This window comes from Dreissena polymorpha, chromosome 6 (assembly GCF_020536995.1).
Source record: "Dreissena polymorpha isolate Duluth1 chromosome 6, UMN_Dpol_1.0, whole genome shotgun sequence".
NCBI classification, from domain to species: Eukaryota; Metazoa; Mollusca; class Bivalvia; order Myida; family Dreissenidae; genus Dreissena; species Dreissena polymorpha.
The window spans coordinates 82,878,954-82,896,468 of NC_068360.1; the positions used below are offsets into that span (position 1 = coordinate 82,878,954).

Sequence of the window (17,515 nt, forward strand, 5' to 3'; positions counted from 1 at the left end):
CCTTACCGAAAATCAAGTTTAGGCGGAAAGTGTCGTCCCTGATTAGCCTGTACGGACTGCACAGGCTAATCTGGGACGACACTTTACGCACATGAATTAAGCCCAGTTTTTTCAGAGCAAGACACAAATGTACATTGTACTTACCAAGTTTCATGAAGATTGGACTAAATTTGTGAATTGTAGAGTGCTTACAAGGTTTTACTGTAGCCCTATAAGAAACAAGAGCTGTCAGAATACAGCGCGCTCCACTTTTCGAGTGCTTGACAGTATAACAAAAGCCATCATGTGGAAATTGTTCATATATTCAATAAGGTCAAGGTAATATAGTCATATTCTAACTGGAAGAGGACCATAATTGAAACATATTGATCGCTTATGTTTTAAAGAAGTGGTACATCATAGACGAGTTCATGTATATTTTCCACAATCTTATAATTGAACATTTGAGATAAAACAAACTAATAAGATTAAATTTCAAGTTTGATAGCAATAGCTAGGGTGGGATGGTTGGCTGGTCTTTCAAAAATAAAATAAATATTTTAAATTATTTTTAGGTGGGGGTGGGTGGTTGTTGGGTGGAAAGGGGGAATAATGTGGGTGTGTGTTCATTTATTAGATGATCTTTAAAAAAAAACAAAAAAACAAGAACTGTCACCATAGGATGACTAATGCCCCCTATAAATGCTTGATAGAAGTTATGAGCTTTTTTCGGAACCTTAACACAGATTTCGAAACCTAAAAGCGAACCTTAAACTCAAGGTCAAGGTCACAGGGGTCAAAATTTGTGTGCGTATGGAAAAGCCTTGTCCATATACACATACATACCAAATATGAAGGTTATATCTCAAGGGACATAGGAGTTATGAGCCTTTTTTCAAAACCTCAATGCAGATTGCGAAACCTAAACGCACCCCTAAGTTCAAGGTCCAGGTCAAAGGGGTCGAAAATTTGGTGCGCATGGAAAGGCCTTGTCCATATACACATGCATACCAAATATGAAGGTTATATCTCAAGGGACATAGAAGTGATAAGCATTTTTCGAAACCTAAACGCAGATTTTGAAACCTAAATGCGGACCCTAAGTTCAAGGTCAAGGTCACAGGGATAAAAAATTGTGTGCGTATGGAAAGGCCTTGTCCATATACACATGCATACCAAATATGAAGGTATATCTCAAGGGACATAGAAGTAATAAGCATTTTCAAAACCTAAACGCAGATTTCGAAACCTAAATGCGGACCCTAAGTTCAAGGTCAAGGTCACAGGGGTAACAAATTGTGTGCATATGGAAAGGCCTTGTCCACATACACATGCATACCAAATATGAAGGTTATATCTCAAGGGATATAGAAGTTATGAGCATTTTTCGAAACCTAAACACAGATTTTGAAACCTAAGCACGGACCCTATTACCTTAAGTTCAAGGTCAAGGTCACAGGGGTAAAAATGTGTGTGCGTATGGAAAGGCCTTGTCCATATACACATGCATACCAAATATGAAGGTTATATCTCAAGGGACATAGAAGTTATGAGCATTTTTCGAAACCTAAACGCGAAGTGTGACGGAAAGACGAACAGACAGACAGACGGACGGACAGACAGACGGACAGTCCGATCACTAAAAAGGAAACAAGAGGGCCATGATGTCCCTGAATCGCTCACCTGACTAACCAAATACAATCCCAACACAGATTTCATAAAGATAAACATTCTGACCAAATTCATAAAGATTGGATGAAAACTGTGACCTCTATTATCAACACAAGGTTTTTCTACTATTTGACCTATTGACCTAGTTTTTGACCCAAGGTGACCCAAATGCAATTCCGACCCAGATTTCATCAAATTTTATAAAGATTAGATGAAAAATGTGACCTCTTGCCTACACAAGGTTTTTCTATTATTTGACCTAGTGACCTAGTTTTTGACCCCAGATGACCCAAATACAATCCCAACACAGATTTCTTCAAGACAAACATTCTGACCAAATTTCATGAAGATTGGATGAAAACTGTGACTTCTATTGTCTACACAAGGTTTTTCTATTATTTGACCTAGTGACCTAGTTTTTAATCCAATATTACCCAAATACAATCCCAACCCAGATTTCATCAAGATAAACATTCTGACCAAATTTTATAAAGATTGGATGAAAACTGCGACCTCTATTGTCTACACAAGGTTTTTCTATTATTAGTCCTAGTGACCTAGTTTTTTACCTAGTGACCTAGTTTTTGACCCCAGATGACCCAAACACAATCCCAACCCAGTTTTCATCAAGATAAACATTCTGACTAAATTTCATAAAGATTGGAAGAAAACTGTGACCTCTACTGTCTACACAAACAAATTGTTGACGTTTGTTCTATTATTGAACCTAGTGACCTAGTTTTTGACCTCAGATGACCCAAATAAAATCCCAACCCAGATTTCATCAAGATAAACAATCTGACCAAATTTCATTTTCATGACAGGTGAGCTAAAAAAAGAGCTGTTTGTGAAGCACAATGCCCCCTACTGCGATGTTTTGAAGCCATATATTTGACCTTTGACCTTGAAGGATGACCTTGACCTTTCACCATTTAAAATGTGCAGCTCCATGAGATACGCATGCATGCCAAATATCACGTTGCTATCTTCAATATTGCAAAATTTGACCTTGACTTTTGACCTTGAAGGATTACCTTGACCTTTCACCACTCAAAATGTGCAGCTCCATGAGATACATGTATGCATGTATGCCAAATATCGAATTGCTATCTTCAATATTGCAAAATGTGACCTTGACCTTTGACCTTGAAGGATGACCTTGACCTGTCACCACTCAAAATGTGCAGCTCCATGAGAAACGCATGGATGCCAAATATCGAGTTGCTATCTTCAATATTGCAAAATTTGACCTTTGACCTTGACCTTGAAAGATGACCATGACCTTTCACCACTTAAAATGTTCAGCTCCATGAGATACGCATGCATGCCAAATATCTAGTTGCTATCTTCAATATTGCAAAATTTGACCTTTGACCTTGATGAATGACCTTTAAATTTCACCACTCAAAATGTGCAGGTCCATGAGATACACATGCATGCCAAATATCAAGTTGCTATCTATATTGCAAAAGTTAAGACCAATGTTAAAGTTTTGGAAGGGACTGACAGACGCCATATATTTGACCTTTGACCTTGAAGGAAGACCTTGACCTTTCTCCAATCAAAATGTGCAGCTCCATATGATACACATGCATGCCAAATATCATGTGGTTATATTCAATATTGAAAAAGTTATGGCAAATGTTACAGTTTTAGGACGTACTGACAGACAGTTCAACTGCTATATGCCACCTTACCGGGTAAATACAAATTATTTTAAATTTTTTTTTGGGGGGGGAGGGGGGATTCTCGGGTGGGGGGTTGGAGATGGTTTGGGTGGAGTCCATTGTGGTATGTTAGGTAAGTGTTGTTTTGTCAAAGTATAAATCAAATCTGATCATATATAAAGAAGCTATGGCAATTTGAGCAAAATTTTATAATTTGACCTTGAAGGTCATTCAAAGGTCAGGGTCAAATTCAACTTGCCAGGTACAGTTCCCTCATAAAAGTAAGAAATTATTTGAAGTTTGAAAGTAAAAGCCTTGATACTTTAAAAGTAAAGTGGATCTAAACACAAAATTTAACACAATATTCAAAGTTATGAAAAAGGGCCATTATTCCACCAAAATGCCAACCAGAGTTATGCAACTTGTCCTGTACAGTCCCCTTATGATAGTTAGCAAGTGTTCCATGTCTGAAAACAATAGCTATGATCCTTTAGGAGTAAAGTGGACCAAAACACAAAACTTAACCAAATTTTCAATTTTCTAAGTATAAAGGGGCCATAATTCTGTCAAAATGCTAGACAGAGTTATATAACTTTGCCTGCACAGTCCCTTTATGATAGTTAGTAAGTGTTGCAAGTATGAAAGCAACAGCTTTGATGCTTTAGGAGTAAAGTGGACCTAAACACAAAACTTAACCAATTTTTCAATTTTCTAAGTATAAAAAGGGGCATTACTCTGAAAATAATGCTGACAGAGTTATGCAACTTGACATACACAACTGTCTTATTGCCATGAAGAAGTAATCCATGTTTGAGTTAATTATCTTTGATACTGTTAAAGTTATTTGACTTAATAAAAAACTCTCACCAACGGCGACGCTGGGGCGAGTAGTATACCTCTCATTTTTCTTCGAAAAGTCCAGCTAAAAATACCAAGCCCCTTGGTGGCCATTTTTTTGCAACAGACCGGAACCATTCTCGAACTCATTTAAGATATCATAAGAACAAATGTTCTGACCAAGTTTTATAAAGAATTGGACTATAAATGTGACATTACAAGGTTTACTTATGCCGTAGAAGGAAAACTGCCCCGCCCTCTAGGGAGCATTTTTTAATCCAAACGGAACCATTATAAAACTCTTCCAATATATCATTGGGACAAGGTCATGATCTGACAAAGTTTCATGAAGGTTGGACTACAAATGTGATTTGAGAGTGTTCACAAGGCTTTTACTATAGCCAAATTAGGAAAAACGCCCTGCTCCCTGGCGGCCAGGTTTTTCAAAAGACCAGACGCATTTTCTGACTTATTCAAGATATCATAAGAACTTATGTTCTGACTACGTTTCATGTGACTTGTAGTGTTAACAAGGTTCTACTATAGCAATACATGTACTTCCATGCCGCTAGGAAGCTTTGTTTTTCAACCATCAAGAAACACTAAGTTTCATGAAAATTAGGCAAAACATGTGACTTCTAGAGTGTTAACAGATTTTAATATAGCCATGTAAGGAAAAATGCCCTGCCCTCTGGGGGCCATGTTTTTAACATACTAGACACATCTTCAAACTCATAAAAGAAATCATAAGAACTAATTTTCTGACAAAGTTTCATGAAGATTGGAAAATAAATGAGTGTCAACAAGGTTTAACTAAAGCCATATAAGGAAAACTGCCATACCCATTGGCAACCATGTCTTTCAACTAACTGGAACCATTTTCGAACTCATCCAATATATCATTGAATCATGGTTTTTTTTTCCACTTTTTGGGAAGATAGTCCATGGCTTTGGAATTGGGAATTTATCGGCATTTTCATGAAATTGGGAAAATTAATTCATTAGCCTTTTTTTCCACACAAAAAGTCCACTAATCAGGGAAATACTAAATTTGATATAACACTTTATTATCATTAAAATTAAAAGAACAAAATCATAAAATACTTTGTTAAATGTAATTGAATTAAAATTGAGATAAAATACGCATAAGACACTTCTTTCTAAAAAAAAAAAAAAATTTTTTTTTTTTTGGAAATTGGGAATTTTTGCCACATTTTGGGAAAACAGTATACTTTTTAGGATTGGGAACATAGCCGAATTTCGGCTATAAAATCGGACAAAAAAAAACCTGCATTGGGACACATGTTCTTACTAAGTTTGATGAAGATTTGAAAATAAATGTGGCCTTAAAGAATGTTAACAAGGTGAATGTTGACGCCGACGATGGACGACACACATATGACAAAAAGGCAATCACAAAATCTCACCATGAGCACCATGAAGGTTATATCTCAAGGGACATAGAAGTTATGGGCATTTTTCGAAACCTAAACGCAGATATCGAAACCTAAACGCGGACCCTAAGTTCAAGGTCAAGGTCACAGGGGTAAAAAAATGTGTGCGTATGGAAAGGCCTTGTCCATATACACATTCATGCCAAATATGAAGGCTATATCTCAAAGGACATAGAAGTTATGATCGTTTTTCGAAACCTAAACGCAGATGTCGAAACCTAAATGTGGACCCTAAGTTCAAGGTCAAGGTCACAGGGGTAATTTTTCTTGTGCGTATGGAAAGGCCTTGTCCATATACACATGCATACCAAATATGAAGGTTATATCTCAAGGGACAAAGAAGTAATGAGCATCTTTCGAAACCTTAATGCAAAGTGTGACGGAAAAACGGACAGACAGACGGACAGTCCGATCACTATATGCCCCCTTTTCTTCGATAGGGGGCATTAAAAAACACAAAAGGCATATTTGTATTCATAAATCGCTTTTATAATAGCAGAGATGAGATAACTCTGTAGAAATAGGATCTATCTTCCAATTGACCAAAGAGGATAATACAATGATTAAGTGGAATGTAGCCAACAAGCTCAAACTGTCCAGGGCCACAGCTGGGGGGGGGGCGGATTATATGCATAAAACTTTCCTACACTACCCACTAATAGTGAAGGTTTAACAAACACATCAATTCTGTACAAGTACCTACCAGCAGTGATCCATAATAGATGCCAGTCCCCTGTCAGAGATGTTCAAACATAACCTCAGTGCAAGCTTGCGCAGGCAGGGGCCGTAGCTGGGAAAAATACAAAACAGATATCTGGTATGTACATGAACACAGCATAAACAAGAGCTGTCACCATAGGATGACATATGCCCCCTATAAACGCTTTGAGATAAGTTATGAGCATTTCCCGAAACCTTAACGCAGATTTCGAAACCTAAACTCGACCCTAAGTTCAAGGTCAAGGTCACAGGGGTCAAAATTTGTATGTGTATGGAAAGGTCTTGTCCATATACAAATGCGTACCAACTATGAAGGTTACATCTGAAGCGACATAAAAATTATGAGCATTTTTCGAAACATAAACGCAAAGTGTGACAGACGGACAGTCGGATGGATGGACCGACAGTGTGATCACTATATGTCCTCCTTTGGGGGCATAAAAATGTGTAATGTTAATTTCAGGTGACATACACAAGATATAACTTCTAGGAAACCAACTTGATTCTTTGTTTTAAAAAATGTAAAATAAATACAGCATAATTTCAGTCAGGCGGCACTAGAAAAAAATCATTAATAACAAATGCAGGATATTTATTTCTCAGAGAAAAATCAGGAAGAGCCTATAGGAGCATTGTTTTGTCATTTTCAACAGTATTTCAGACATATGACAGTAGTCATTTGTTTAACACACTTTTTGACTGGGTCTGAAAAATTCAAAGGCACTTATATACTTAGCCCAAGTCTTAGGCCAGAAACTAACAAATTGTCTACTTCAAACAGACATAGGGGGAGAATGGAAATAGAAGTATTTCATAACCTGGGGACCATTTCAATAAACATTGTAGTACACATTTACGATGTGATAAATTTTTCGAAGATGCATTATTGCTAAAGTCCATATCATATGATTATAAATATTCAGTACTTAATTAATTGTATTGGCATCTCTAGCGCCGTATATATTTGATGAGCATGGTGAACTAGTTCCTGTACTTATAAAGACAACAAAATTCTCTTGTAAGTTCAAATTGTTGTACGCTCTTTTATGAAATTGCCCCCCTGGTCTATGTATCAAATCTGAAATCCTTGGGTTTGTATTCCATTGCTCTATCATTTGAGCTAGCTGGCAATGCCTAAAGGAGGAAAACTATCATTCTTTATACTTAGTATTTAAGTCAACATTTACCACTGCACAATGTCCAACACCATATCATCATTGATAGCTATACACTCAGACACATCAAGGGAATGAAGATGTGCCAATGTCCCTGACTTGAAGAATGCACTAAATCCGGCCTTAGTGAAGTCAGAGCCATAGAAGCATAGGTCTTCAAGATTATGACAGTTCTGCAAATACATGTTAACATATGCAGAGCTCCAGATAAGGGTCGTATTTTCGTAATTACGAATTATTTTCAAGTCCGTTACGAATTTATTTTAAAATCTTGTCGTACCATTAAGAATTACAAAATCAAGTTACGAATATTATTTTTAAATCGGTTCGTATCAATTTTTATTGAGTTCTTTTCGCGTATAAAAGATCTTTGCGGTGCTTATATAGAATGGTTATCGGGTTTGTTTAACAAAGCGCATTTTTTCCAATAAAAGCGGCGTATATAGTCTATCTGTCAAAAAACAATGGCGGCGCCCAGAGAGCGTCCTAAAAAACTGCAAAGCGTCCAAAACACACTTTTAACATATTGTACGCAAAGTGAGCCGAAGTTAAATGTTTAGAAAGACATTATAGAAAATATCTTATACGATGTTGTATGTTCAGTTGCCGACACAGTCGGAAAAGCTAAACACAAACGCGACACGACGGGTCCAAACTTAAACACACAAAAAACATTGAACGAGTGGAAGGGACAAGTCCCGTGGCTAATCGTTGAAAAGATTGAAGGGGAGATCCGTTTTAAATGTGAAATATGTAAAAATTCATCTAAGGCATGCAATCTAAACACAGTTTGGGCATATGAAGGTATTGGAAAAAAAAAAATTGTATAATACTGAAAAGACACTGTTGAACTCGTATAAATAAAGTTGCTAGTATGTTTATTTTGATTTTTTTTGCATGAAAATAACCATTATTATTTATTTTTAGGTCATTCCGAAAAAATAAGAATTATTTTCCAAAACTTGGTAGTAACGTTAAGAATAAAATTTCAGAGTTAAGAATTCTTTTTGAAAATCTGGTAGTAATTTAAGAATTTCACAAAACCTTATCTGGAGCTCTGATATGAGATATTGTTTAACCTACATGTATAAGTTTTGGGTGGGAGGTGAATTATAATCAATGGAAAAAAAAAAATTTCAGAAAAAATTATTAAGTCCATGGCCTGTAACGTTGTCAATGGACAGTATTAAAACTGGAACTTTAGTCGTGTTGGTGAACTCACATGTACCAAATTTAGGGTCAGTATCTCAAATCAGAATTTGGGAAAAGATTTATTTAAAAGAAAATTCCCAAGTCCTTGACCATCAACCTTGTCAAATATCAATGGACCAGAATGAAAGTCAACCTTAATCTGTTAGTCATGCAAGAAGACTTACAGACCAAATATCTGCAACTGTTGTGAAAAAAAGTCTTGAAAACTGTTATTCTAGAGAAAAGTTCATGTCCAAGGCCGGCAACTTTGCCACAAATTAGACAATGGACCTGAATGAAACTCAAATTTGATCTGTATGAAATACAGGTAGACTTACACACCAAAATAGATAAATATGTGAAAGTATTCATGAATAATTTCAACTCTCAAAACAAATTATGCCCTGCAGAGTGCTATATGCTCAGGGGCATACAAATGCTACAATCTGTAAACAAGCCTTTTCAACCATCAGAATAGCAAACAGTTTGGATCGTTCTGTGGCGTCTCATCTGGATCCAAACTGTTTGCAAAGGCCTTCAAAATTCGGTTCCAGCACGAAAAGAGTTAATATAAAGTCACCCAAACCTTCAAGTATTGCAGTGACTGGTCTGTCAAGCGCTTGCAGGATGAGATTTCCAGACATCGCAGATCCCTACACTGCGAGATACCGTACAAACTTGCATCAGTAATCTCAGCCTCATAAAGCTTGAGTTTTCGCAAGTGAGCAGACTATAACTTCACCAAGCTAAGGACTCCACTGCAATAATGTATGCAGCTTTCATAAGAAAATAAAAGTCTTCTAACATCATATTGTATAGCAACTCAAACTTTAAATTGTGCAAAGATAATTGATTGTAAAGAATATAGGGAAATTAAATCATAAACATTTAATTAAAATGTTTTATTTGCAGATTAAATAAATCATATGAATAACAAGTAATGTTCAATGTTTGAATATGCTTAGGTTGTGACTAGAAAATGAAAGGTTAAATATTATGCTTACAATTCATCTCAGTACTTAATTGTTCAAGTGAGTTCTTCAAAGCATGATAACACTTACATGTATTAATCTTATACTGTGTTGTTGTTTGAAATATAATTATTTACAAGGGCTTATGGAATATGAACACAACCAGTATAAGGGAGTTTACCCCTATATAAAACATCTAAAACTATGCATACAGTGCTCACACTGGCCTTCAGAAAATAATAGCAATCATTTTTTCCTTTAAAAAAGTAATTGCCGAAACAGACACGGACTTTTCCGCAAAATGATACTGATGGCAAAAAGAAAAAAATGAATCTCATTTTATCTATGTTGTATCAAATGTATATCTAATTAATTTAAGTTATAATATATACTTACAAACAAGCATTTTAACAGTATCATTTTCTTATAAAATATGATCATGGCTTTAAAATAAAGAATACAACCAAGGTTATGGGTGTGACTTAACAAACCAGACATCAGCTACAGTTACATACATATATACTTTAAAACAAAAAAGATAAATACTTTTAGTAAAGCACTAGCAGGGACCTATACAAACAAAGGTCCCTGGTACAAGTAATAAAATAATAAAAATCTGCCCTTTCAAATTGTTCAATTTTTTTAAGTCTGTCTAGGTGCAAGTTCTGGTTAGTACAATACAAAATATTGTCAACTGGACCATCCGTAACACCGCATATGTATTCCTTATTCAATAAAAATGTCACAAAGAACGCAGCATATTCCATCTTCTTTAAAGTATATATTTAGTAGCAGGTATATGAAGGTAAACATTTGTTTACATTTCCACCCAAAATATTCATTTGAAACACGCCTCCCCTAGGATTTTAAATCACGCCTAGAAATAGTGTGCCAAGCCTTTTCCGCTCCGTTTTGGGAAAACGCCATACTGGAATTTTGAGAATTTCGCGTGGTGAAAAAAATAAAAATATCAAAACTGGCTCTATTGGGAGAGATAATCGCATGTAGATAGTGTTTCTTATTTTCAAAGAAGCTGTTAACTGGTAAATAACGACTGTTTTGTAACCAGTCCATATTATTAAAATTTTACAAAATATTATGCCCATTTGTGATAAGTGTGCCTTGCCATGCCTATTTCAATGAATAAAATATAAATAAACACAGTGTCAGTATTCAAAATACCCAATGTTTAGTTTGCGAAAATCAGGTAACGTTATTTTGCGCATTTTTAGCGGCCGAAAAATATCAACTTTGCAATTGTTGGAAGTTAGGATTGATTTTATTTTTCAATTGAGAAAAAAACAACCAGATTGGCATTGGGAATAGGGCCCATATTCTGACCCGTGGCATAGGGCCGAAAAAGCCTGTGTGCATGAACTTAAAGTAGCCTAACTAAACGAACCAAGTGTACTAGTCTACAGCAATAGTTCAATCTTTGTGTGTGTCTGTGCCTTTTTTTCTCTCCAAGTTTTACGGGACACATGATACATTATACATAAGCATATGTTTCCATTTAGCCTTAAATCAATCTAAAAATTTAAATCTTAATAATAACAGGTAATTTGTTCTTACTACAGTGGATAACTACTTTTTTAAACAATGGTTAAAACAGGTTATTTAAGCTTGATTGGTCATTGTCGGCTCGGGTACTACTTACATGTACCCTGGGTACTCTTAAGTATACTTAAGTATGTACCCCGGTTACGGTAAATATACCAAACCGTACCCAGACATTTTTACGCTATATCGGTTGTTGTAAGCTACTTAAAAAAAAAAATTATGTTCACATTTATGTCAATTTTTTGTTAGATAGCCTCTTTATAATGGAAACTGATACTCAAAAACATGCTGATGCAGTTTTAACTGTTTTTTTTAAAGAGAAATTTGTTTAAGAAAACAATATTGTTTTACTGTAATCGGTAGCGCGTTTTACGAAATCAAGCAGAAATACAACATGGGTACAGTGTAATATCGACCGAGTATGTTTAAGTATATTTTCCGTACTCGGGGTAAATGTAAGTATACTTAAGAGTACACTGGGTACATGTAAGTATTACCCAAGCCGAAAATGACCAATCGAGCTTTATTTAACACTTAACATAATCATTTAAGTTAAACTACCTCAAATACACATTAATACGATTACTGAATAAATATTATCAAATAAAACTGTGTTGTTGTATATCTTAATTGAGTTCAGATATAAATACTATTTAACCAAGAGCTGTCACCATACGATGACATATGCCCCCTATAAACGCTTTGATAGAAGTTATGAACATTTTTCGAAACCTGAACGCAGATTTCAAAACCTAAGCAGACCCTAAGTTCAAGGTTACAGGGGTCAAAAATTGTGTGCGTATTGAAAGGCCTTGTCCATATACACATGCATACCAAATATAATGGTTATATCTCAAGGGACATAGAAGTTATGAGCATTTTTTGAAACCTTAACGCAGATTTCAAAACCTAAACGCGTACCATAAGTTCAAGTTCAAGGTCACAGGGGTCAAAGTTTGTGCGCAAATGGAAAGGCCTTTTCCATATTCATGTAGCCGGGGTTTGTGTTTATAACGCAACCTGGGTTTTACGTTCCAAGCTTTTAATTCTATAAAGTATAGATGATGTAAATGATGGCCAGTGACCTCAATATAAAGAAGTGAAACTCCAGCTGCTGGAGCAGTATTGAATTTTCATTAAAAACAATTAGTTGGTCCTTTATTTAAGGCAAGTGACCGATTGCCCAAACAGTACATAACAGCACAATACAGCACAATACAAACCAACATAAACACAAAATATGAATAAAGCTGGGGTCACCGCCTTGGAACGGTCAATGCAAAGCATTGGGGGTTTAAACCTGGTTATAGAGCGCTCAACCTCACACTTGGCCCAGCAATATTCATAATACATTTAAGTGTAAATAAAATTTAACGTCATAGCATTGTAACTCAAATTAAACAATAATAAAAGGGAATTAAAACGCATTCAATTTAATTACTATTTAATTACTCAATTGCATTGAAGATACAAGAGTAACAGAATTACAACTTTTTGACGAACGATCAAATAATACTATTAACAATTGTTAACTACATTCCTTCTTTATAGAAAAGATTTGAGAATGTAGAATCATAGAGTTAATATCTCAGATAATCATCGCGCAAATACAGGAAGAAGCAGCAATAATGGGTGTAAAAATTCCATATTACATAGCTTGGTTGTTTATGTGACTGCTAAACAAATTAAAAATAATTAAATCAAACAAGAAACGCCTATCAGAGAGAAAATATAAATAAAATGGAACATTATAAACCCAATGACCTATGCGTGTAGATTACAACTGGGAAAGTCGGTCGTATGACGTCACAAAAATCCATAATGACATAATGACGTGAACAAATTCCAAGGGCAGTACTAAATAAAAATATTAATGGGGCTGTGCTACTAATAAAACAAGTTTACGTGATTTAATATTAAGAAGCAAATGAATACAAATGGTAATACCATTAAAGCGACATTATTGGAATCAAACAGTATATAGGTGTTTTGACAACTGAAGACAGAAATGATTTGATGTACGATTTGAGTCCAAATGTAGTTTACATGCAGATTTGTTCATACGACACAATGACACAATTTTATTCAACAGTGAAAAATGCCTATAATGTAGTATTCATGCAGATTTGTTCATACGACACAATGACAAAATTTTATTCAACAGTGAAAAATGCCTATAATATCACTAATGATTCCAAATTTTAAGGGAAGAAAGATATAGTGAATCGAAAACCATCAAACACGTGTTTTTAAGTACATAAGCATCGTATCCTTTTGATAAAAACAAGTTAATTAAATTGAAAAGTGTAATATGAACATTTGGTTTAACATATTTTAATTTGCGGACACGCTTCAAAACATCTCCATAAAATGATGGATGGGAGATTCCATTATTTAAATGCCATTTTAAAGAAACATTATATTTTGAAATTAAATCACCATACTTAGAGTAAAATCTAGCAAATTTATTTCTTAGGTTATGATACAAAAAGCCTTGTTTTAGCAATTTTTTAGTTAATATTAGATTACGATCATTAAAATCTTTAATACACGAACATTCTCTAGCATAACGTACCAACTGCGAAATGTAAATACCATAGGAAGGTCCTTTAGGCATGTTGCCATATAGAAACGGAAAATTCACAATTTCAAAGTTAAAATCGTCCCGTTTGTCGTATAAACTAGTTTTGATCAAATTATTATTAATAGTTAAATGTAAGTCTAAATACGCAGCGTCTGTATTGGATATACACGATCTATTTAAGACTAGTTCTTTTGGGTAGATTTTGTGAATATATTGTTCAAATAATGGATTATCTAAATTAAGTATGTCATCAATGTACCTACTAGTAAGGTTAAAACAATTAATAAAATCTACTTGCTTAGTTTTAGATAATTCTAACATAAATTCGCTTTCATAACAATATAAAAAAAGGTCAGCTATAAGTGGCGCACAATTAGTACACATAGGAACGCCAATAATTTGTTTAAATATTTTACCATTAAATTCAACAAACAAGTTATCCAAAAGAAAAGTAAGTGCTGCACAAAAGTCAAGACCAGTCCAAATGATGTAATTATCTAATATCTGATTAGTAAAAAAAGTTGTTTTAGTGTTTAAAGCTAGATACAAACATTTCTCTCTAGCAAAAGTTTTTTCAATCAAAGAAACAAGTTTGGATTTTATTAAAGCGTGAGGAAGCGTTGTATATAGTGTCGAAAAATCATAAGTACTTACCTGTGACACCTTATATTTTTTTATTTTCAATTTTATCAATAACTTCTAAGGTGTTTTTTATTGACCAAAATAGGTTATTATTACTATTTTCATAAACTTTATTACAAAATTTAGCTATATGATATCTAATAGCACTCAATGCAGATGTAAGATACACTGATAATTGTTTGGTGGTACAAGACACTGAATTAGCGATAAAACGACTTTTATATGGCGTCTTATGTAATTTAGGTATCCAGTAAAGTGATGGCAATTTCTTGTCAGTAATATTGACTATTACATTTAACTTTATGCATTGCGCAATATGGTCGGTAATAATTTCATTAGGTTGCTTATTGTACTCACAATATGATGTAGTTTGTAAAAGTTCTTGTGAAATAGTATGAACATAAAACACTCGTCATATTATGATAACATTATTAGCAGCCTTATCAGCAGGAACTAAGACGAATTTAGATTTTAAGTCTTCAAGCAATTTACAGAGATTTTGTTTATTAAATTTAGGTGAATGTGGTAGGGCCAAAGGATGTGTATCATAAAAAAATATTTTATTCATGGCCATACTAAATATTTTTGTTTTCCAATCATTGAGTGCAGTAATTTCAGCATTTTCCTTCCTGCACCATTTAGTGCAATAATCATGTAAGGATGTTACGATATTCTTAATGCAGACTTATTGTAGAAAGAGGCAATTGGAAAAAAGCCTACTACCTCTTACAAGGTTTTACAAACAAGTGACCACATGTTGAGTTATGATTTAAAATTATATAGATGACTATGAAATCATCTCACAATAAAAGCATGCACTGATAGTAATTAAACTCACTCATACATCACAAAGTATCTCTCACACTGAACTTCTCAGTCTTGATTGGGTTAGTATTGTTAAAAGGATTAGTGTCAGAGTGAATACCCTGTTACAGACTCCCTCTGTTGAAAAAAATGGCTCCTGACATTTTAAATATAGAACACAATTTTTTAAATAACATCCCTACTATAGTAAACCCATTGACTATACCAGCAATTGAAAATTACTGCAGTACACTTACAAGGTGCTGGGAAAATTCCTGACCTATATTTAAATACTGTTCAATCAGCTGATTGCTGACCTACTTGTCAGTCCAATGTAAACAGAATGAAGCTCTATAATTATGCACAGTGAAAATATGCACAATTATTAAACTTAGAATGTTGAATCTAAGTATATACAATAATTGAAATAAAAATTCATAGATTTAAATAATACATTTACTAAAACAGTCTTAATTTACTGATCAAGGTATTGATCAATATATACTGCTATTTATACAGTGACAACTGTTAACATAATTTTCTGTATGAAACAGTATTACTTTTATACACTACATTTAGTGATTAAGAGTAATTGAAATATACATGTACACAAGATTAAAATTCAACCAATAACATTCACCAGGTTTATATTTTATTAAACCATTGAACTATGGAAGATATGAACCTGGAAAAGTAAAAATAATTAAAAACACTTAAAAATATTATAAAATCTGTTGAATTCAAATCTAAAATGCATTCCCATATGAGTTTTGTTATGTATAATTTAGTTACACATAGTAAATTATTGGCGTGGCCCATTCTCCATATCTATTTGGAGGTTGCCTAAGCCTTTTAGGTGGGCCAACTGATTCCTGTTGCGTTGTTGGATGTGTTGTAACTGTATGTTGTTGTGTTGTTGGTGGTGTAGATTGTGTTGTTGTTGGTGTAGATTGTGTTGTTGGTGGTGTAGATTGTGTTGTTGGTTGGTTTTGGTCTATGAAAGAACTAATGTTCAATTGTTCACACTGATTACTACCCCAATGTTTTTTTATGGCAATTTCGGGGCTGATATTCAGCCCCATTCCCCTCAAAAAAGAGTATATATTTTTCCCCCGTTTTGTAGAAAAAATCCCCTCCACAAGTAAAAAAAAAAAAAAAATTTTTTTTAAATAACTGTCTTCTGATAAATATACAAGGCTCAACATTAATGGTTGTCCTATTGCCCCTGGCAAGTAAAAGTTGGGTCTGGGCAAGTTATTTTGCAATCTAGTTGTCCGCCCGGAAAAGTGCAAAAAAGAACAAAGAGCATTTAATTTAGACTTTAATTGCTGTAATCATTTTGTTATATGTTCAAAAATAAAAAAGGTTTTGTGGTGTATCATTTTGGTTTATTAAACAATATGAGGTTTACAGTTTATGTGATATTTCATGTTTGGGCAAGTTGCTTTACGTTCAGTGCAAGTAAATTTTGAAAGTAGTGGCCCGGTTGGGCAAGTTTGTTTTTCGGTTAATGTTGAGCCCTGATATATCTCAAATTTATTTCATAAACAACTAATAAAGTATATAACTATAATTAATATGACTTTGAATTATTATAAAGAGTTATATTAAGTTAGTTTTTCCCAAATCAGTTAATTTAACATGAATTGCATTTTTTTCCAAAAATGGCCAGGGAAAGGCCTGATGTATCTATATTGTGTAAATATTCGTTGATAAAAACATTCCTATTTGGTCCATTTTATTCATAAAAAATGCTCAAATTTTCCATTTTATTGATTTAAAAAATCCAAATTAGACTCAAAATGGCTAGGAAAACTAAGACTGTGCATGAAGACTGAACTGTCTGAAACTTATGTTGAAAAAATCATTGATATATATTTAAGAAAGAGGACAAAGACATTCAGCTGTGAATATTACATTCATGCATACATGTGTATTCATATAATAAATATCATTACATATAAAAGAGTAAATTTTTAATTTTCCACTTTTCCTAAAAAACGACGTGTTTTTCCCCTTTGGACGGGCCCCGCCACCATAAAAACACTGTACCCACATTTTCATTTAGTGAGGTAAAAGATGTAGATGTTCTGGATGTAGAATTTTGAAATTCTGTGTCAGCCAAGCCAGGAGGTTTGGGATTGACATCCAGACTATTTGACCTTTGTTTAGTGGCTGTATAACCTGGTATATATCCAGCTCTACGCTGGGGAATAATGTAGGTTTCAGAGTCTGTTAAAACAGTCACTGTCAGTTGAAT

General features: G+C 34.1%; 1 long non-coding RNA gene across 1 annotated transcript; it reads right to left on the minus strand.

Annotated features, from left to right (window-relative positions):
* Positions 1-6,311: 6,311 nt before the first annotated feature.
* On the minus strand, positions 6,312-10,156 carry LOC127836570 (uncharacterized). The gene is made up of 3 exons (XR_008028829.1): positions 9,281-10,156; positions 7,516-7,676; positions 6,312-6,398 (listed from the first exon to the last, which is right to left on the minus strand). It is a non-coding gene; the product is annotated as an uncharacterized LOC127836570 (long non-coding RNA).
* Between the last annotated feature and the right edge of the window lie 7,359 nt (positions 10,157-17,515).